Source organism: Amblyraja radiata, chromosome 4 (assembly GCF_010909765.2).
Source record: "Amblyraja radiata isolate CabotCenter1 chromosome 4, sAmbRad1.1.pri, whole genome shotgun sequence".
Taxonomy (NCBI): Eukaryota; Metazoa; Chordata; class Chondrichthyes; order Rajiformes; family Rajidae; genus Amblyraja; species Amblyraja radiata.
This window is the reverse complement of record NC_045959.1, coordinates 33626608-33648731: the sequence shown is the minus strand read 5'-3', so window position 1 is coordinate 33648731 and position 22124 is coordinate 33626608. Positions and strand designations below refer to the sequence as shown.

Below are 22124 nucleotides of genomic sequence, written 5' to 3'. Positions count from 1 at the left end.
GCAAACGCAGAACCTCATTTGCACCTGATCTATGGAAAGCAGCAAAGTCTATGGACGAGGTGGGTCGGGTGAGTGTTGTGGCTCTGGGGAAAATCACCTAAAATTCAAATTGATTACAGAAATAAGATACATTTTAAACGCCATGATTGTTTTAAGATCTGCCAGTTCACTTTTTACAAATGTCAGTTGTCCAGGCCTCCAAATACAGTCAGGTGATCAATATTTCAGCACATCGATTGCTCACTCAGGTGCTTCCTATAAAACACTTGGATAACAGAATTGGGTCGACCTTCCACTTGGTTCAGACAGTAGCAGACTAGTGCTGGTGTTGTTCCTCACACGTCCTCGACTCAGACTATGGTGTTATCATGTGTACGGAGATGATGAATTAGACCAATTACCAAATCATCTATACTTATGGGCATGTCCCACTTAGGCAACTCTTTAGGCGACTGCCAGGGACAAGTGTTAATGGAATTCACCTACGACACCTGGCGACAACCTACGACAACACCTACATCAACCTACGTCAACCTACAACAACCTACGACAGCAGAAATTGTCGCCACTGTCGCCGAAAAATGTTCAACTTGTTTTGCGGCAGTCGCCTGTAGTCGCCCAAATAATCGCCTAAGTGGGACAGGCTCATTACAGCAGGAGGATGAGACCTGCAGGAAGTCAAATTGAGATGAGGTTATAAATGGCCAAAGTCACTGGATGAGACGAAGGCAACAAAATTCTACAAAACGTGAACTTTAACAAGAACATGAGTTGAGACGAAGAAGGTCCTACAGTCAATTTGGTTTCATCGCATCAGGTTGTCAACCCTATCAACTTTCCTTCATGAAATCCATGCAATTCTGAATGGATCCAGTGTCCTGCCCCGAACCATCCTTCCTGGCCATCAATCATCCTATCAACGGAGAAATATTTCTGACTCATCCTTAAAGTTATGTTTCTCAAAGCTGGTCTTCACAAGCAGATGTTTAAATGATGTGTGGGGAGGAGAGGAATAGCAAGCTTGGTGGAGATGGAGATCTCAGCCCATGCTGGTGAAGAGTGTGGATGGCTGAAATATAGAGGGCGGAAAGAAATTACCATAATGAGGTCCCATTCCAGTTCTCCTTTCCTCCCCTCTACATCAGCTAGAAAGCAGGACTTGAACTGGAACTTAATGGACCCCCATTCCAACACAGTGGCGCAGCACTTGCAGCGCCAGTGACCCGGGTTCCATCCCGACTACGGGTGCTATCCGTAGGGAATTAGTACGTTCTCCCTGTGATCTGTGTGGGTTCTCTCAGAAATCTTCGGTTTCCTCCCACACTCCAAAGCTTTGTAGGTGAATTGTCTCAGTACAAATGTAAATTGTCACTCATGTGTGTAGGATACATGTTAATGTGCGAGGATCGCTGGTCGGCGCGGACTCTGTGGGCCAAAGGGCCTGTTTCCGCGCCGTGTCTCTAAACTAAACTAAACTAAACTAAAACGTATTAGTCGTAGGGTAGTCATGCCCAATAAAGTGGCGTTAATTCTCACAATGCTGGAGAAGGAACATTACATGATGCAGCTTTGTTGCCGGTCTCACATCAGAACCTGGCCAGGGAGTGCTTGGTCAGGTCTCTCAAGAGACACCACATGGCCATTTCATCCAAAGTATAGTTTAAATCACATCTTTTTGAGGGAATACATGACTATCATTTCTAGATCATCACATTTTCAGTAAAAGTTTGCCTTGTTTTGGCACATAATCCAGCACTCGACCAGCTTTGTTTAGTGCCACCTCTCAGTAATGGGAAATGGTGAATGATGGATTGACTAACACTCACAGCTTCATGCTAAATGCCTTGGCAAATGTCATCTTGTGCAAGGAACAGAGTATGACTGATTTTTACTTCCTATTGTTATATGAAGGAGACATAATGTTTTCATTTTGTGTTCACTAGTCCGATCATTAAGCATGTATGTGTAATTTAAGTGTTTAGCCCATTAAAAGTTAAGTCAGTGTACTCTTGAATATGTCTCTTGAATTTGGTCTATTAACTCTGAACTCACACAATAAATCATTGTGCAGAACAATCAACAAGCCAGTTGCGGAAGTATTATATAATTGGATCTCCAATTAAGTTTTGGTCACTTCAAGTGGCTAAGTTGTTGTGGGCCATTAATTTTGATGTTTAAGCTGCATATGCACTGCTTAAAGAAATACCTGCAGGAATTATTGGAGCCGCAGGTGTCATTCCATGCTTTACATTCAGTGCTTATAGTTTGAAGAGCATCTGGCTAGGCCTGCCATTGTTGATGGTGACAAAGCTATCAAGCAAGCGAGCATAAGTTAGGCAATGCTTGCAGTTGAGGGCAAGTAAAGGACGATACACATGATCAACAGGTAGGTGTGCAACAGAACTGCACTGTGGCCTGATATTGTGAAAGAAGCAGTGTGAGATGACATTTAACTTCACAAGGAAACTTTCAGTGAGTTGTCTAACATATTACAGCAGTATTTTTTAAAAGTTTGCAAAGTGAGAGAAATGACTCGGGTCCTCAATGCTATAGTTATTTGGGTAACGGAAACTCGTCCTGGCAAAATTCACAAATCTCAACCTGAAACGTTATGTTACGAACAAGTAAATAAATGAACACAATATTTTACAATGTACATTTTCTAATGCGTGTGGAGATGACAGGGCTTCGCATCGTGGAAAATCACAAGTTCGGACTGTGAGTGAATTGACTAATGAAATTGTGTACAAACCGAAACTGCTGCCATATATGTGCAACTATATCTTTAAGAAGTGAACTAGAACACCAGGGCCTTTGATACAATGTTTGACCAGTATCTTTACTTTGGTGTTTATGCCTTCAATAAAGGATTTTCCATTGATATATCATCTCTATTGTTTGCCTTTGTAAGAAGTAGACTAAAGAACCTGCAGTTCACTTCAGTTCAGTTACAGTTCAGTATAGTTTATTGTCACGTGTAGCGTGGTACAGTGAAAAGCTTTTTGTTGCATGCTAACCAGTTAGCAGAAAGACAATACACGATTACAATCAATGCGGTCACTTTATGGCATCAAGTCCAATGGATTTATGCCATAAAAAGAGAATCGGTTAATGCCAATGTAGAGCATTGAGTAAGGGTGATATGTTGATCAGCACAAGAGAAATCAGGAGAAGGGTGTAAGGGTTTCTGAATGCTTTATAATAATTTTATCGAGATCTCAGTGGAGTCCATAGAGAAGAGGGAAGCAGACAACTGCGAGAAGAGGAAGGTGATATCTCTGCTGGTGGATGGATAGGAGTCATGTGAGATGTTGGTGAGTCTACTGGCACTTCAAACCGTGGGTGATTTTTTTGCATGTAGTGAATATCCTGAAGAGATGTTTAGAATTCAGAGCCGTCAGAGATTTTTTGAGGACTATAAGCTGGAGATGAGAAAACAGGGGCCAGAAGAGGTACTTGAACAGGCGAAAGGCAATGGTAAAGATGGATAATTTGAAACCTTTTTAGATCTTGCTTTGATGACACAGCACAAATGGGAGCATACGTATAGCTGCCAGAATGGATATAACATTGAGACACAAGGAACTGCAGATGCTGGTTTAGAAAAAGAAACACAAAGTGTTGGAGTACTTCAACATATCTATATAATTAAAAGTCTCATCTTGACCACTTTCTGTCTGTGCTGTATATTGATTTTAGAGAAAAAAAAACGCTACCCTGTATCGCTGTGATTTTTGGCCATCTTACTCATAGTCCTCCACTGAGCCAGCCCCGAGGATTATTCCCATCGATGAAAAATAAAAATGTTATGAGTGTTTAAATAACCTTGAGATCAGCTGATTGGTCCTCTCGCCTGTCAATCACTGCAATTAAGATAACGCCCCTTCCGGGGTGGGTGGGGGGGGGGGGGGGGGGCAGGACTATTAAATCCCGGATGCCTGGACGTGAGTCAGTCACTCTGCAAGATCGCAAGGGAGAGGCCACGACTGTCATTCTAAGCTGTGAATCAACTGAACTGTGAGTCTGCAATGTACTTGCAATAAATGATTTGTTAGCCATTAATGACAATGCCATGAGTTGCTTGGCCTGCTGCCCTGCCTGTGCTTGAAAGTGCAATACTTTATTAGGTCCGACTGTGTTTGGCAGGAATAAATGCTTTATTAAGTCCGAGTGTGTTTGGAAGGAATAAATGCTTTATTAGGTCTGACTGTGTTTGGAAGAAATAAATGCTTTATTAGGTCCGACTGTGTTTAGTCCAAATGTCCCGCTCATTTTGTGACTTCCGCTTAGTGGACACGTCATGCTGATTGCATAATTGCAGAGGTCACGCTCATTGCGGAAGTGCCACGGACTGCGGAAGCCCCACAGTGGAGAGGCCGCACTCAGCCGTGTGATTAGATTCAAGGAAGTTTACTGTCATATACATGGTGTGTGAGTCAGTGTGTGTGTGAGTGTGTGTGTGTGTGTGTGTGTGTGTGTGTGTGTGTGTGTGTGTGTGTGTGTGTGTGTGTGTGTGTGTGTGTGTGGGTGTGTGGGTGTGTGGGTGTGTGGGTGTGTGTGGCTGTGTGAGTGTGAGTGAGTGTGAGTGTGAGTGTGAGTGTGAGTTAATCTGTGAGTGAGTGTGTAAGTGTGTGAGTGAGTCAGTGAGTGTGTGAGTGAGTCAGTGAGTGTGTGTGTGTGTGTGTGTGTGTGTGTGTGTGTGTGTGTGTGTGTGTGTGTGTGTGTGTGTGTGTGTGTGTGTGTGTGTGTGTGTGTGTGTGTGTGTGTGTGTGTGAGTGTATATGTGTGTGAGTGTATTTGTGTGTGTGAGTGTGGAGGGTGTGTGTGTGTGAGTGCGTGCGTGTGTGTGTGTGTGCGTGTGTGTGTGTGTGTGTGTGTGTGTGTGTGTGTGTGTGTGTGTGTGTGTGTGTGTGTGTGTGTGTGTGTGTGTGTGTGTGTGTGTGTGTGTGTGTGTGTTCAAGTTCAAGTTCAATTGAAGTTCAAGTGAATTTATTGTCATGTGTCCCTGTATAGGACAATGAAATTCTTGCTTTGCTTCAGCACACAGAACATAGTAGGCATTTACTACAAAACAGATAAGTGTGTCCATATACCATAATATAAATATATACACACATGAATAAATAAACTGATAAAGTGCAAATAACAGAAAATGGGTTATTAATAATCAGGTTTTTGTCCGAGCCAGGTTTAATAGCCTGATGGCTGGGGGAAGTAGCTATTCCTGAACCTGGTTGTTGCAGTCTTCAGGCTCCTGTACCTTCTACCTGAAGGTAGCAGGGAGATGAGTGTGTGGCCAGGATGGTGTGGGTCTTTGATGATACTGCCAGCCTTTTTGAGGCAGCGACTGTGATAAATCCCCTCGATGGAAGGAAGGTCACAGCCGATGATGGACTGGGCAGTGTTTACTACTTTTTGTAGTCTTTTCCTCTCCAGGGCGCTCAAATTGCCGAACCAAGCCACGATGCAACCGGTCAGCATGCTCTCGACTGTGCACCTGTAGAAGTTAGAGAGAGTCTTCCTTGACAAACCGACTCTCCGTAATCTTCTCAGGAAGTAGAGGCGCTGATGAGCTTACTTGATAATTGCATTAGTGTTGTCGGACCAGGAAAGATCTTCAGAGATGTGCATGCCCAGGAATGTGAAGCTCTTGATCCTTTCAACCATCGACCCATTGATATAAATTGGGGCTGTGGGTCCCCCTCCTACTCCTTCCAAAGTCCACACGCAGTTCCTTGGTTTTGCTGGTGTTGAGGGCCAAGTTATTGCGCTGGCACCATATGGACAGTTGCTCGATCTCTCTTCTATACTCTGACTCATCCCCATCAGTGATATGTCCTACAACAGTGGTGAGTGTGTGTGTGTGTGTATGTGTATATTGGAATTAGTGGAGAGCTGGAATATTGCGTTGGGGGACCAGTCCTCCCATGTGAAGCTGGGACCCAACGGGTCCCACTTAGTCTAGTATATGAATGAGATTTCATTTAAACTTTTTAAAAATTATTTCAGGGTTCAACAGGATTGAAACTGAGGGAATGTTTTCACTGGCTCAGGACTCACAAATCAGTGGTAACAGTCTTGAAAGAAGAACTTTTGGTGAAGAAAAATTCCTTCACTCAGAGCCTGTGAATCTTTGGATTGCTCTTGTCAACTTGGTTGGAGATGATCAGTCATTGAATCATCCAAAAGAGAGTCAAATAAGTCTTGGATAATTCATGAAAATTAAAGTTCAGTTACGAACTTGGTGAATAGTTCAGCAGTTTCAAAGGGTCAGATGGCCAATTGCCCCTGTTCCTCTGTTCTTGTATTTCTATTTGCAGCATTATTGGAAATCTGAATGAATCCTATTTTGAGTTGGATGCTTTAAGACTGGACTGGATTGCAAAGTGTAGGCAGTTCAAATCTCTGAAAGTTCTCTGTGAAAGAGGGATTTTACAGTGGGAATGGACATGCTAATGCCTCACACGCGGTAGCCAGAGTGCAACAGTAAAGAGCGGCATTACAAAATTGAAAGGAGCGGAGACAATCTGGAAAGGGAAGTCAGAGTACGTGAGTTTGGGAGTTCAACCAAGAAACAGAGTCAGTGAGGGAAAAATTTGCAAATTGGAATGAATGTGGCGGTGGCCCATTGGTAACGACGATGGCGGATTGTGCAGTCTCAATTCTGGTGAGTTCTGACGTGGTTCATGAGTTCAGAACTGCACAAAACCCTGTGCGTGAATGGGTTTAAGGTGGAGAAGCTGTTGCACTGTAACAACACCACCCTCTCGGCCGCAGAAGTCAGAGTCCAGTGGTATGAAAAATCATGATGGCTGGAGACTTCTTGGCTGCAGTGGATGGCCATGTCGTCTCTGACTAGCTCTTCAGATTCCACAGTGCGTTGCTGCGTCGCCTTTCCAGCCGTTGGTTCATAAAGATCTCTTCCGCCTGGTCCGCCAAAGCAGACTTTCCATGAAGGATGAGCATGTCCCACAGGTTGAACTGGACTACATGGTAGATGGTATGAATGTAGAGGCTCATACCATGAGAAAATGGAGAATCTGAGAAGGTAACCAAAGAAATTATTGTTTGGACTCAATTCAGGATATCCAATAATGTACAAAATTAAATGTATAATTGTAATCACTGTAGAGGTTGTTAGTTAGTAGCCATGATTTAAGGTTATGTGAATGGTTTGGTGGCAATGGAAATTGAGTATTTAAAGAATAAGTAGTAGGTTATGAAGACAATTATATTGAATTGTTAATGAGACCAGATGAAACAAAATAACAACGCTTCAGAGACACATGTGCAGCCTGGTGTTCAGTGATCAACAGATTACATGACTGATGAATGTATAGTTAAAATTGTGACCATAAATGCCAAAATGCCACTTATTAATTGATTCTCCTATGTTCATGAATACAAATAAATAGTTTGCATGAGTTTAAAGGGAAATTGTATTAAATATAAGAATATTTTTAGGGGTGGCACAGTGATGCAGCAGTAGAGTTGCTGCCTGTGGTGGTGGGCCTGATCACCGAAAATAATGAGAAGATCTACCGGGAAGAGTTGTCTGCTCTGGCATTCTGGTGTCAGGACAACAGCCTCCTCTTGAATGTCAAAAAAACTAAGGAGCTGATCGTGGACTTTAGGAGGGCACAACATCCGAGGACGTACACACCACTGAAGATTAATGGGGATACTGTGGATAGGGTGAGCTGCTTTAAATACCTGGGAGTCCACATCTCAGAGGATCTGACATGGACATCACACGCTGCTACTCTGGTGAGTAAGGCAAGGCAACATCTTTACCACCTCAGGCAATTGAGGAAATTCAAGTCAAGTCAAGTCAAGTCAAGTCAAATGAGTTTATTGTCATGTGTCCCTGATAGGACAATGAAATTCTTGCTTTGCTTCAGAACACAGAACATAGTAGGCATTTACTACAAAGCAGATCAGTGTGTCCATATACCATAATATAAATATATACACAGATGAATAAATAAACTGATAAAGTGCAAATAACAGATAATGGGTTATTAATAATCAGAGTTTTGCCCAAGCCAGGTTTAATAGCTTGATGTCTGTGGAGAAGTAGCTATACCTGAACCTGGTTGTTGCAGTCTTCAGGCTCCTGTACCTTCGACTGAAGGTAGCAGGGAGATAAGTGTGTGGCCAGGATGGTGTGAGTCTTTGATGATACTGCCAGCCTTTTTGAGGCAGCGACTGTGATAAATTCCCTCGATGGAAGGAAGGTCAGAGCCGATGATGGACTGGGCAGTGTTTACTACTTTTTGTAATCTCTTCCTCTCCAGGGCGCTCAAGTTGCCGAACCAAGCCACGATGCAACTGGTCAGCATGTTCTCTACTGTGCACCTGTAGAAGTTAGAGAGAGTCCTCCTTGACAAAACGACTGTCACTCTGAATTCAGAGTGTCTCTGAGGATCCTCCAGTGCTTCTACTCAGCGGCTGTGGAAAGCATCTTGTCCGGAAACATCACAATCAGGTTTTGGAACTGCTCTGCCCAGGACAGGAAGGCTGTGCAGAGAGTAGTGCATTTGCCAAATGCACTATGGGAAATACACTCATCCCCTGCAGCAACTACACATCAGAAGGGGAAGATCCAGAGCCAGCAACATTATGGGGGACCCCTTCCACCCCAGCAACAGACTGTTTCAGCTGCTACGGTCAGGGAAACGCCTGCGCTGTCATGCTGTGAAAACAGAGAGGATGAGAAGGAGTTTCTTCCCAGTGGCCATTAGGACTGTAAACTCCCATCTCACCAGGGACTAACATACCCTACCAATTTACTGCTGCGTGGTGTCTTTTTAAAATTGCTATTTATTCTTTTTTTCCCCACAAATATTTAATTACTGATCCTGTTCCATTCTGTTTTGTAGTTTTTTTTGCACAATCCGCAAGCATTGCCACTTTTCATTGCACTGCACATCTCGTATGCGTATGTGACGAATAAACTTGACTTGACTTGACTTACAGCGTCGGAGACCCAGATTCGATCCTGACTACAGGTGCTATCCCACACTCCAAAGCTGTCCATGTTTGTGGGTTAAATGGCTTGGTACAATTGTAAAATTGTCCCTAGTATGTGTAGCACAGTGTTAATGTGTGGGAATCGCTGGTTGGCACAGAACTGGAGAGCCGCAGGGCCTGTTTCTGTGCTATGTATCTAAACTAAACTAAAATCAAATTCTGCATTGTTATGGGGATCGCTGGTTGGTGTAGACTCGATGAGCCAAAGGGCATGTTTCTGCACTGAATCTCTAAACTAAACTAAACTCAGTGCATGATACGATGCGACTTTCCTTACTTTGTCTGGGGCACTGCGGTGAAATTGTTTACTGCCATCAATAAATGATGTTCTGTTGATCACACTGACTCTGTTATATGCTTTTGCAGGCAACAACACTAAAAAGCCTGCAGGATCCATCAATCCCAGTATTGGCCACCACGGACTTTAGGGTTTCCCCTGAATTTAGGTAATGCTCTAAATTTGCTATTTTTATTTCATTATTCTTTCTTGTTGGTCTTTTCAATGACTACATTCTTATTAGCCGCTGAAGATCCAGGCGTCTTATAAATATTCTCACATATAAGGTAAAAAAACAAACCACACTTGCGCATAAATTGCACGAAACAGTTCAGATTAGTTTAGTTTAGTTTGTCACGTGTAGTGAGGTACAGTGAAAAGCTTTTGTTGTGTGCTAACCAGTCAGCCAAAAGACAATGCATGATTAAGGGGCTGACCCACTGCGGCGATCTAATCCGCGAGTGTAGAAGAGTTTAGGAGAGTTTGAAAAAAATGTCATGTTGAAGACATCGTTCGACTATGTAGAGGACCTCCTTCGACCTCCTTCGACTATGTTGAAGACTAGCTTCGACTAGCTTCGGGAAAATTGGACACCGAATAGTAGAGAGTGAAGACAACCTCCTTCAATCTCCTTCGACCTCCCTTTGACTATGTTGAAGACTATCTATGACTACCTTCGACTATCTTCGACTACCTATGACTAACATGCCGACCTACTACGACCTACTTTGACTAAACCTACGAGCAAAAATTATTGATTTTTTCCATGGCCACCTTTTTTTACTCTCGGGCATTTTTCAACATGTTGAAAAATACGCCGTGACCTAGCTGAGGCCTCAAGTACTCAGGGACTACTCTCGAGCATGAAGGAGAGTTACAAAGACCTCCTAGGACCTCGTGTCGACCATGCTGCGAGTATGAGTCGAGGGCATACTCGTCTGAACTCGCGGATTAGGTCGCCGCAGTGGGACAGCCCCTTTACAATCGAGCCATTTACAATGTAGAGATACATGATAAGGGTATAACGTTTAGTGCAAGGTAAAGCCAGCAAAGTCTGATCAATGATAGTAATCTGGTTGACTGGTGCTGCAACAATGATCCATGACCCAGTCTTCATCAATGGGACGGTGGTGCAAGTTCCTAGGCATGCGTATCTCTGAAGATTTTTCCTGGGCCCAGCATATTGATGCAATCGCAAAGAAAACTCTTGAATGCATCTACTTTCTCAGAAGATTGAGGAGATTTGGCATGTTGCAGAATCGTCTATTGATATTTTACAGGTGTACAGTTGTACTGGTTGCATCGTGGCCTGGTGCGGTAACTTGAACACCCAAGAATGAAGGAGGCTGCATAACGAAGTAGACATTGCCCAGACATTGCCCAGAAGTGTTGCTTCAATAAGGCAGTTAATATCATCAAAGATCCACACCGCCCTGGTCACACTCTCATCTCACTGCTACCACCCTTTCACCCTTTTAAAACATTTTTAGTGTGTTGAAACTCTTTGTTTTGGAGGTCTAGTCTTTTTATGTGGGTTTGGGGGGGGGGGGGGGGAAGGGAAGGGGGAAAATGTATTTCTCAGTCCCTACCTGGTCGGAGATGCGGCTTTCCTCTGAGCCGCATCTTCGCCCCTTCCTCACGGCCTACCAACGGGACTGGAGCGGAGTTTCCAGCTGGAGACCGGCCAGAACCTCAGATTCGGTGGTGGCACAGCGCTGAAGCACCATCGCAGAGCAAGCAATGCCTTGCCTGGGTCGCCATGTGGTAAGCTCCGGAGTGCTGAGACCGGCGACTCCTCCTACTGTGGTCGCGGAGCGTCCAGCTGCGGGCAGCGCTGGGTTTAAATATCGCGGAGACTGGGATCTTTTGACGAGATCGCCAGTGTTGGATCTCCGACCAGCGCGGCTGGTGGACTTCGGGAGCCGCGGTCTCTGGGGAGGAAGCAGCCGTTCCAGGCACTCCAAGCCGCTGAGAGTGTCCTACCGACGCCGGAGCGCCATCATCCGGCAAGAGGGCCAGTAACATCGGGCCGCCGTCGCGACGACTGTGGAGGTCTCAATAGGCCCGACTATGAGTGAACAAGGGGAAGAAGACCAGAATTTGTTGTCTTCCCTAACAGTGGGAACCATTGTGTGGGGATGCTTTTATGTTCAATGTTAAATTATTTAATGTTTTTTTTAATTTTTATTGGTGTGCTGCAAATGGCAACTCAAATTTCATTTCACCAATTGGTGTATGTGATAATAAATGTCCTTTGTCTTTTGTCATCGGGAAGAAGGTACAGGACCTTGATGATCAGCTGCTTTCCATTGACTATCAGGTTCTTGCACCACAATTCATACAGGGCCTGTCCTACTAGGGCGACCTAATCCGCGAGTTTAGAAGACCTTAGGCGAGTTGAAAAAAATGTCCAGATCGTGTTGACTCGCCGAAGTAGAAGACCTCCTATGACCTCCTACGACCTCCTACGACTATGTCTATGACCTCCTACGACTATGTCTACGACCTCCTTCGGCCTCCTTTGACTATTTTGAAGAATAGCTTCGACTATGTACGTTTTACTCGAGGATGGTCTCTGGCAAATTGGACCACGAATAGTGGAGAGAGAGGACGACCCCCCTCAGTCGACCACACCAAAGACCAACTACGACTAGCTATGAGTGCAAAATTATCACATGATAAAATGATGTCATGTTTGCATTTGGTTTTCACTATAAAAAGCCTCACAGGTTTTTTAAAAAATAATTCCGAACCATGTGTGCAAGGAAGGAACGAGTGATGAGGAGGGCAGTGAAAATAGTACTTGTGCTGTATGCAGCAGCCCTTTTGCTTCTGCAGCATAAAGGCAGAAGGGAAAGAACAAGGGTGAAGAGGAAGCACAAGAAGCGGTCTCAGTGGGTGAAGCCTCTCTTTCAAAAAAGATTCAGGCTTGGACAGTAGGTGAACCTGATAAATGTGCTGCATGAGGAGGATTTGTCTGCTTTTAGAAACTTCACAAGAATACCAGCTGAGCTGTTTAATGAGCTGAAGACAAATGTGGGCCCCCTGCTGAAATAAAAGGACACCTATATGAGAAAGACACTGGAATCAGGTGCTTCTTTTCCCTGTACCTGTACTCCTCTGTACCTTTATTGTACAGGATGGTATTCTGCTGGTACCATTCAACAAGGTCTCCCTCCTGCTGCCTGTTAAAGGTATAGGGCATAACCGTCCTCCAGCCCTCCCTCATCAATGGGGCATCTGCCTCTGATGCTTTGTCAGACACAGCAGAAGGGGTGGTGGTGGGGACATTGCCTACCTCCCTGGTCTCCTGCTCCAGGGAGCTCTTATGCAGGGCTTCCTCTTCTGCGGCATCTCCTCCTGCCTCTCCTCCTCCTGGGTGGGCACACCTGCATGGCAGGTTTTTTGGAGGGTTGTGCCCTGCCCCTAAGCTGCTGTCTTTTAGGTCCCATCTCTGCACAAGTGTCTGCTCCCAAAAACTCTCCAGCTAAGAATGAACACACCCTGGAGTGACAGAGGTCACGTGCTGGTGTTTACATTACCTTTTTTTTCTACTCACTTTTTTTTCTCAAGGGCCAGTTACCTTCGACTACCTTCGAGTACCTACGACTACCTACGACTACCTACGACTAGCATCACGACCTACTACGACCTACCTACGTGTAAAAAAGTATCAATTTTTTCCTTGGCGACCTTTTTTTACTCGCAGACATTTTTTATCAGGTTGAAAAAACGCTGCGACATAGCTGAGGCCTCGAGTACGTGGAGACCATTCTCGAGCATGAAGGAGAGTTACGAAAACCTCCTACGACCTCGTGGCGACCATGCTGCGAGTACGAGTCGAGGGCAAATTCGCCAGAACTCGCCAATTAGGTCGCCGAAGTGGGACAGGGGCTTAACTCTAACCACAAATTTACCTCAACAACATTCTACTTAGGGCTTCTTTAGGTGGCATTATGTAATTCGGTTTGTATTATTATGGTCTTTGTTACCTAATATTACTGATTATTTATTGTATTATTCATTTTTGAATATTGATTTGTATTTTATGTGCCTGCAAAGCCTGCAGCAAGTAAGAATTTCAATGTTGTGGTGTTGATACATATAACAATTAGACACTCTTAACTCTCTAGATTCTACCTAACAGACTGATATCAAAGAAGCATTTGGCACATCAGGCAACATCTGGAAGGACCAATGGTTAATGGTTTGGTTCGAAAGCCTTTTGTGAGAACTGATAGAGAGAGAGATGTTCTTAATGTTAAGATATTAAGATATTAACATTCTATCAATATAAATGTTCTTAATATTAATGTTCTTAAGTTAGTTCTTCATCTGGTTTGGCTCAGCCACCAAGCACGACATCTGGAGGCTGCAGCGAATCGTCCGATCAGCAGAGAAGATTATTGGCTGCAACCTTCCCTCCATTGATGAACTGTACACAGCAAGGGCCAGGAAGTGAGCAGGCAAGATCATCTCTGACCCCTCTCACCCTGGCCACAAACTCTTTGAATCACTTTCCTCTGGAAGATGACTCCGGATTGTCAAAGCTGCCACAGCCGACATAAAAATAGTTTTTATCCACGAGTAATTGCTCTACTCAGCAGCCAAAAATCTGTAGCCTCCCTTTGATCTGGTATTTTGTTGTAATGTATATAATGTAATTAGCATATGTTATGTCTTGTGCGAGGGGACGCATGCGCTAGGGGAGACTCATGGTGGCGTCCTACAATAAAGAAGCTTGTGAGTTTACTCCTGTATCTGAGAGTTCTTTTGAGTCAGTTCCAAGTACCCAAAATACACTACAATTGGCGACGAAGATGGGATAGAGTTTGTGAACTCACCCATAAGACTGTTTTGCAACACACAGGATTGTTTAACAGTTTAAACTGTAGATACGGCGTTGTGTCGCAGTTGTTTGCGAGCTGGACAAGAGAGGCCTGCAGATCCCTCTATGCCGGGGACTGCATTTAAAACATCAGTTGTACAAGTCGGCGAGTTTAGTAAGGCTATCTCTATGTTGTGTCTACGTGGCAAGATGTCGTCCTTCGGATTGTTACTCATTTTAGACTGAGTTGTTTTCTTTTTGTCAAATACCTCAAGCTGAATAGTCTTTGTATAAGTTTTAGGTGAATTGTTACACTAAAACACACAACAACAGCACGAAGAGGATAAAAGAACAGAAAAGGAAAGAAAAAGGACTGTCAGAAAAAAAATAAGGTTGTGTTTGGAAACAAAGTGGAACGGCATCAAGCCAAAAGATTTGGCGCCAAACGGTTTTGGATTGGCGCCAAAGAAAAGCAAGGTCGGAACAGGAAGCAAGGAAAACAAGTGGGGCAGTAAGTAAGTGTCACCGAAGAAAGCAGCCGAATGCTGGAAGCCTAACCAGCAGGACAGCGACGGTGTCAACTTACCTGGAACATTTTCCAGGGCTGTGTAGCCAAGGCAAAGGGGCAGAAGAGGCCCAGTAGCCGCCACCGACTTCGGACGTTTTCCAGGGCTGTGTAGCCCACAGCCAGGCCCAGGAGCTGCCAACGACGTTGAGTGAGGGCCTAGTACCGGGTAGGTCTCGGACAGGTCCAGTGAAGCCACCGACGAAACGGAGTCAGCCCGGCTGGGAGAAGAGTCAGCCCAGTCGAGGGAGAAAGCCGGCCGCGTGAGAAGCGGACCAGCAGAGTAAAAAAAAAAAAGTCCGGCTGGGAGAAGAGTCATCCCGGTCGAGGGAGAAAGCCGGACGCGAGAGAAGCGGACCGGCAGAGTGAAAAAAAACTGGCCGAGAGAGAAGCGGTCCGGTCGTGCGAGAAAGCCCGGTCGCAAGAGATGGCCGTGAGCAGAGAAAGCCCGGTCGGGAGCAGATTCAGCCCGACCGTAAGCAGAAAAGAGGGTCCGGCCGCGCAAGAGAAGCGGACTGGCCGAGGGAGAAAGCCCGGACGTGAGAGGAAGTCCAGCCCCGAGCAAAGAGTGGGTCCACACGAGAGAAGCAGGACAGCACTCAAGCACTTCAGCCCGGTTGGGAGTAGAGTTAGCCCGGTCATGAGGGCTGTGGAGACAGCGGGCAGCCAAGTGAGCAGAGCAGCAGTAGTCGACTTGGCAGCAAGCCAGCGGCAGCAAAAGTAACGGTGAAGCCGGAGGAGCCAGCAAAAGCAGCAAAAGTGGAGGTCTGGCGAGGCCAGCAGCAAAAGTACCGGTGGGGACAGCTCGAGAGGTCGAGAAGGCACCGGAGTCCATAGGCCGACAAGCTGGACCGGTGAAATTCTTCAAAGTAAAAGCAGGACTGTAGAATGTAATGCGTTGTTCAGTATTCCTTCACAGTAAAAGCGGGACTGTTTGGATGTAATGCATTGGTCACTGTTATTAATAGTAAATCTGTGTGCATAGCAGGAATATGGTTAAAATGTTCTAAATGTCTATTAACATGAAATGTTGGTTAATAGTATAAATCTATTATTATAAGAATTAGTAATAGTCAGTGGGCTGGATCATTCTTAGTGTGTAGAAGGATTAAGTCTAGTGCAGAATACACAGTGAGAGAAAAGAAGATAGTGCACCTGAATAGCAACAGGTAGCATGGCTTTTCAAATTGTAGGAAACGTGCCCCAGTTAGATTCTCGGTGTAATTTTGAGAAATGGACCAAAGTCTTGGAGGCTTGTATCATTTCCAATGATATTGCTGCAGAGGAGAAGAAGAGAGCATGGTTCATATTAGGCTTAGGAAGAGAGGATTATCAGACCGTGCGTATGTTACTGCTGCCAGCAGCGCCCACAGATAAAATGTATGAGGAGTGTAAGGAGGCTTTAATGGCTCATTTCTCTCCAAAACCTCCAAGGGTATCCAGAGGCAAGGACCCTGAACTAAAGAGGGCAGAGAGTCTCTCAAAGGGCCAAGGTGAAGTGCAAAAGGACAAAGGTCAAGTGCAAAAGGACAAAGGTCAAATGCAAAAGGACAAAGGTCAAGTGCAAAAGGACAAAGGTCAAATGCAAAAGGACAAAGGTCAAGTGCAAAAGGACAAAGGTCAAGTGCAAAAGGACAAAGGTCAAGTGCAAAAGGACAAAGGTTATGTGCAAAAGGACAATGGTCAAGTGCAAAAGGACAAAGGTCAAGTGCAAAATGACAAAGGTCAAGTGCAAAAGGACAAAGGTCAAGTGCAAAAGGACAAAGGTCAAGCGCAAAAGGACAAAGGTCAAGTGCAAAGGGACACAAGTCAAGTGCAAAGGGACACAAGTCAAGTGCAAAGGGACCCAAGTCAAGTGCAAAGGGACACAAGTCAAGTGCAAAGGGACACAAGTCAAGTGCAAAGGGACAAGTCAAGTGCAAAAGGACAAAGGTTATGTGCAAAAGGACAATGGTCAAGTGCAAAAGGACAAAGGTCAAGTGCAAAAGGACAAAGGTCAAGCGCAAAAGGACAAAGGTCAAGTGCAAAATGACACAGGTCAAGTGCAAAGGGACACAAGTCAAGTGCAAAATGACACAGGTCAAGTGCTAAGGGACAAAGGGCAAATGCAAAGTGGCAGAAGTCAAAGGCAAAGAGAAATTGCCATCCAAAGGGCAACCCTAGCTATTCAAGCTGCATTCAGGGGTATGAAGGTACGGAGAGAAATCCGGAACCAACAGAAGGCAGCAACGGTAATACAAGCCGCATTTAGAAGGCACAGAGTATACCGTCAATACAAGGCAATGAGATTGGCAGCTATAATAGTACAAACCCATTATAGGGCACACCTTCAAATGGAAAGTGATCGCGAAACTTACATGAAGGTACGCAGAAGCGTTGTACTGCTTCAGGCAGCCTACCGTGGAATGCTTGTTCGAAGGCAACTGCGGGGCATGCGTAAATCTGTCAAGGTCATACAGACTTATTATCAGTTGTATAAACAGCGTCAGTATTTTAAGAAACTACGCTGGTCTGCCATTGCTGTACAGCAACGATACAGAGCATGCCAGATAAGAGATGTCCAAGTGAGACAGTATAAGAGTTTGAGAGAAGCAGTGGTGTGTATTCAGGCCTTATACCGTGGGATCAAAGCCAGTGTATTGGTAGAGAAAACCAAGGCAGCACGCTGTATTAAGTCATTCATTAGAATGTGCATTACAAGAAAGCATTTCTTGATGCAAAAGGCGGCTGTAGTCACTCTGCAAACTGCATACCGTGGTTACCGATTAAGGGTACGGTACAGAGCTATGCGACAAGCAGTCATTTCGATCCAGAGATGGTACAAAGCATGCAAAATAGGGCAATCCCAGTTTGTGCAATATCAGTCAATGAGGGATGCAACTATTACCATTCAAACTGCCTACAAGAGTATGGTGGTTAAGCAAAATAGAGCTACTGTAAAATGCAGTCAGTACTCCGTATGAGTTGGTATAGGAAAGACCTAAGGAGACAAAAGACGTACAACAGAAAAGGCTGAAACGATACAAAAGACTTAAGCGATATAGGAAAGACTTCCTCAAACCGATTTATACAGCAGTTGTAGTGCAGTATCACTACCGTGCTTATGTAGTAAGAGAAATATACAGAGCGCAAATCAAAGCCACTGCTGTATTGCAAGGACAATATAGGTCCTACTTCTTGATGAATAACCAGAAAGGTGATATAAGAAGACAAATAGACGAACAGCAGAAAAGGCTTAAACGTTGCAAAGAACGGTTAAATAAATGTGTGACGATGAGCAAAAAGCAGTTAACAGAAAAGTCTAAAGAAGAGAGGCTTGTCGGTCGAGACAAAAGTATGCAGGACTGATTGCGATTAGGACACTTCAGTATAATCCAGCATGGAGCTTCCTTCACTGAGCAATGGACAAACGTTTATGCATTGCAGAATGTCATTATACAACAAGAGCCGATAAATATGCAGCGCCAGGAAATTGAGCGACTGAAAAACGAAAACCTGCAGTCATGTGTCAGATCCCACCTACAAATAATGAACAGAAATAGAGGAAATGTTAACTTTAACAGAATATCAAGAACAGGAAGAAATCTGCAAATTAGATTAGGATATTTAAAAAGGGAAGAGGCAGAGATACAGGTAGAGCTACTGATTAGAAAGATGAGTGGAATGAACCATTATAAGTGCTAAGTTTAGATACAGTTTACAGTTATGAGGATGTAATGTCAGATGACTGTAATAAAATAATTTTGCAACTGTGTGTTAATCAATTATATTTAATGTAGTAGAAATGGTATTATTCGCCTCCAAGCTAAAGGGGGAGCAGTGTAATGTATATAATGTAAATGGTGTTACCTGCCTCCAAGTAAAAGGGGGAGCAGTGTAATGTATATAATGTAATTAGCATATGTTATGTCTTGTGCGAGGGGATGCATGCGCTAGGGGAGACTCATGGTGGCGTCCTGGAATAAAGAAGCTTGCTAGTTTACTCCTGTATCTGAGAGTTCTTTTGAGTCAGTTCCAAGTACCCAAAATACACTACAGTTCGCATGCTTGATCAATGGTGTTTTATCATTAATGTTTTATTATTATTAATGTTTAGTGTTTTCTGAGTCATTCATAACTGTCAGTGTATGTCATGTTGTTACTTGTGGGCGGAGCACCAAAGCAAATTCCTTGTATGTGAATACTTGGCCAATAAACTTACTTACTTACTTACTTACTTAATAGGAGAGAGGGTGAGGGAAGCATGTGCAGAACAAAGAGAATATAGAGATATAGAGATTAGACAGGGTGTGTCTGAGTGGTTTAATTGTGACAGTAGCAGCACATTAACCTTCTTTGCCTAGGTTAGATGTTAAAACTGAGCCAATATAATGATGGGCAGTAAAGGTCAGTTCTAACACAGACAGAAGAAAGAAAGAGTATCACGGAGTCAAAATCCTGGAACAGTGATCTGGGTAGCATAGAGGAGAAACTAAGAACTCCAGATGCTGGTTTACAGAAGAAGACACAAAGTACTGGAGGAACTCAGTGGGTCAGGTAGCATAGTGGGATAGCCATCACCCTTTGAACAAGAAACAAGCCAAGCACCACAGCTCAATTGCAGTCAGTGTTGGACAATATCTGCTGCCTCCGGAAACAATGCCCGCATACAAAAATCTGTAATAGATTTTACTGAAGATAACTGTGATGTCTCGACCCGAAACGTCACCCTTTCCTTCTCTCCAGAGATGCTGCCTGTCCCACTGAGTTACTCCAGCATTTTGCGTCTATCTTCTTGTCCCAAGAATCATATAGACAATAGACAATAGGTGCATGAGTAGGCCAATTCGGCCCTTCAAGCCAGCACCACTATTCACAGTGATCATGGCTGATCATCCACATTCAGTACCCTGTTCCTGCCTTCTCCCCATATCCCCTCACTCCGCTATCTTTAAGAGTTATATCTAACTCTCTCTTGAAAGCATCCAGAGTATTGTCCTCCACTGCCTTCTGAGGCAGAGAATTCCACAGATTCACAACCCTCTGTGTGAATTTTTTTTTTCCACATCTCTGTTCCAAATGGCTTACCCCTTATTCTTAACCTGTGGACCCTGGTTCTGGACTCCCCCAACATCAGGAACATGTTTCCTGCATCTAGTGTATCCAAGCCCTTAATAATTTTATATGTTTCAATAAGATTACGTCTCATCCTTCTAAATTCCAGACTATACAGACTATACAAGCCCAGCAATTGGAGACAAACACTGCACACAATACTCCAGGTGTGGTCTCACTGGGGCCTGTACAACTGCAGAAGGACCTCTTTGCTCCTATACTCAACACCTTTTGTTATGAAGGCCACCATGCCATTCGTTTTATTCACTGCCTGCTCTACCTGCATGCTTATATTCAGTGACTGATGAACAAGGACCGGCCAGATCTCGTTGTACTTCCCCTTTTCCCAAATTGACACCATTCAGATAATAATCTGCCTCCTGTTTTTGCCACCAAAGTGGATAACCTCACATTTATCCACATTAAACTGCATCTGCCATGCATCTGCCCACTCACCCAACCTGTCCAAGTCACCTTGCATCCTCATAGCATCCTCCTCACAATTCACACTGCCACCCAGCTTTGTGTCATCTGCAAATTTGCTAATGTTACTTTAATCCCTTCATCTAAACCATTAATGTATATTGTAAATAGCTGCGGTCCCAACATCGAGCCTTGCGGTACCCCTCTAGTCATTGCCTGCCATTTTGAAAGGGACCCGTTAATCTCTACTCTTTGTTTCCTTTTTTGCCAACCAATTTTCTATATATTGTCTTGTATATATTACAGTCAATTTTCTATATATTGTCTTGTACATATTACAGTTAGCTGTTCTAAGAAGTATGAAGGTAGATAAATTGTCAGGCTTAAATGGATATGTGCACTGTGGGAAGCTCATGAATAAATTGCAGGAGTCCTGATTGTGATTTTGGAATCATAATTAGACATGGATGAGGTGCTGGAAGAATGAGGGTGGATAATGTTGCGCCTCTAGTTAAGAAGGGCTGCAAAGAAAAATCTGGCAAGTATAGATCAGTAAGCCTCACATCTGTGGTAGGAAAGTTACTGGAGAGCATTTTGAAGGATAAGATGTACTTGGAGATAGTGTCTCAGGAATTTGATTCTATTTGTTGAAGAAGTAAACAACAAGGTTAATGAGGGCATGACCATACATATAATCTATATGGACTTTGATAAAGTGTGATGGTGGGCTACTCTGGAAGGTTAGATCGCATGGGAGCCAGAGGGAGAGCTAGCTAACTGGTTACAGAATTTGTTTTATAGAGGAAGCAGAGGGTGGTGGTGGAAGGTTGTTTCTCGGACAGCAAAGACGGTTATCAAGAATTACAAACGGACCTTAATCAGTTGGATGAGTGGGCTGAAGATTGGCTAATGTAGTTTAATTCAGATAATTGTAAGATGTTGCATTCAGGTAAAGGGCGTGTCCCACTTGGGCATTACTTGCGCGTCTTTTATGCGACATCATTTACACGTCACGACGCACGATGCAACATAATTTACGCGTCACTCGCGCATCGTGACGTGCGCATGGCATGCATTACGCGCGCATGGCGCGTGATGAGACGTGATGATGTAGGCAGTGACGCGCGGACACACACGGCGCCCCAGGATTTTGGGATTCACAAAATCTTTGCGCGCCACCTGCGTGACGCGCAATTGATGCCCAAGTGGGACAGGCCCTTAAGTCAAACCAGGAAAGGACCTTCACAGTTAATGTTAGATCCCTTGGCAGTGTTGTAGAACACAGAGATACAGGAGGAAAAGTACGTAGTTTGCATCAAAGGCATATAGTGTAATGAAGAAGGCTTTTGGCACACTGGCTATCAGTCAAAGAATTGAGTATAGAAGTGGTGCAAGATATTGGAGGCTGCACCTGGAGTATTGGGTTCAGGGTGGTCAACCTGCTGAAAGAAAGTTGCCATTACATTGGAAAGAACACAGAGAAGATTTACAATGATATTACAGGACTCAACAGCATTAGTTTGGGGAGAGGGTGTGCAAGCTAGAAATGGATTCCTTTAGAGCGCAGGAGGCTGAGGGGTGATTTTATAGAGGTGAATAGATGGGGTGAATGCACAGAGTCTTTTCCCCAGGAATCAATAAGTAGAGGGCACAGGTTTAGGTGAGAGTGGAAAGGATTTAATATGAACCTGAGTGACAATATTTACACCCATGCAGTGATGGGTATTTGGAAAGAGCTGACAGAGGAAGTAGTTGAGGCAGGTACAATAGCAACATTTAAAATACATTTTGCGAGGTCCATGGGCAGGAAAGGATTTGAAGGATATGGGGCAAATGCAGGCATATACTAGCTAAGATGGGATATCTCGGCTGGCATGGAGGAGTTGGTTCAAAGGACCTGTTTT

The 22124-nt window shown here is 44.2% G+C and overlaps 1 long non-coding RNA gene across 1 annotated transcript; it reads right to left on the bottom strand.

The window, feature by feature from the left end:
* Positions 1-5793: 5793 nt before the first annotated feature.
* On the bottom strand, positions 5794-12545 carry LOC116971708. Its single transcript, XR_004411574.1, has 3 exons — positions 12437-12545; positions 10532-10534; positions 5794-5804 (listed from the first exon to the last, which is right to left on the bottom strand). It is a non-coding gene; the product is annotated as an uncharacterized LOC116971708 (long non-coding RNA).
* Between the last annotated feature and the right edge of the window lie 9579 nt (positions 12546-22124).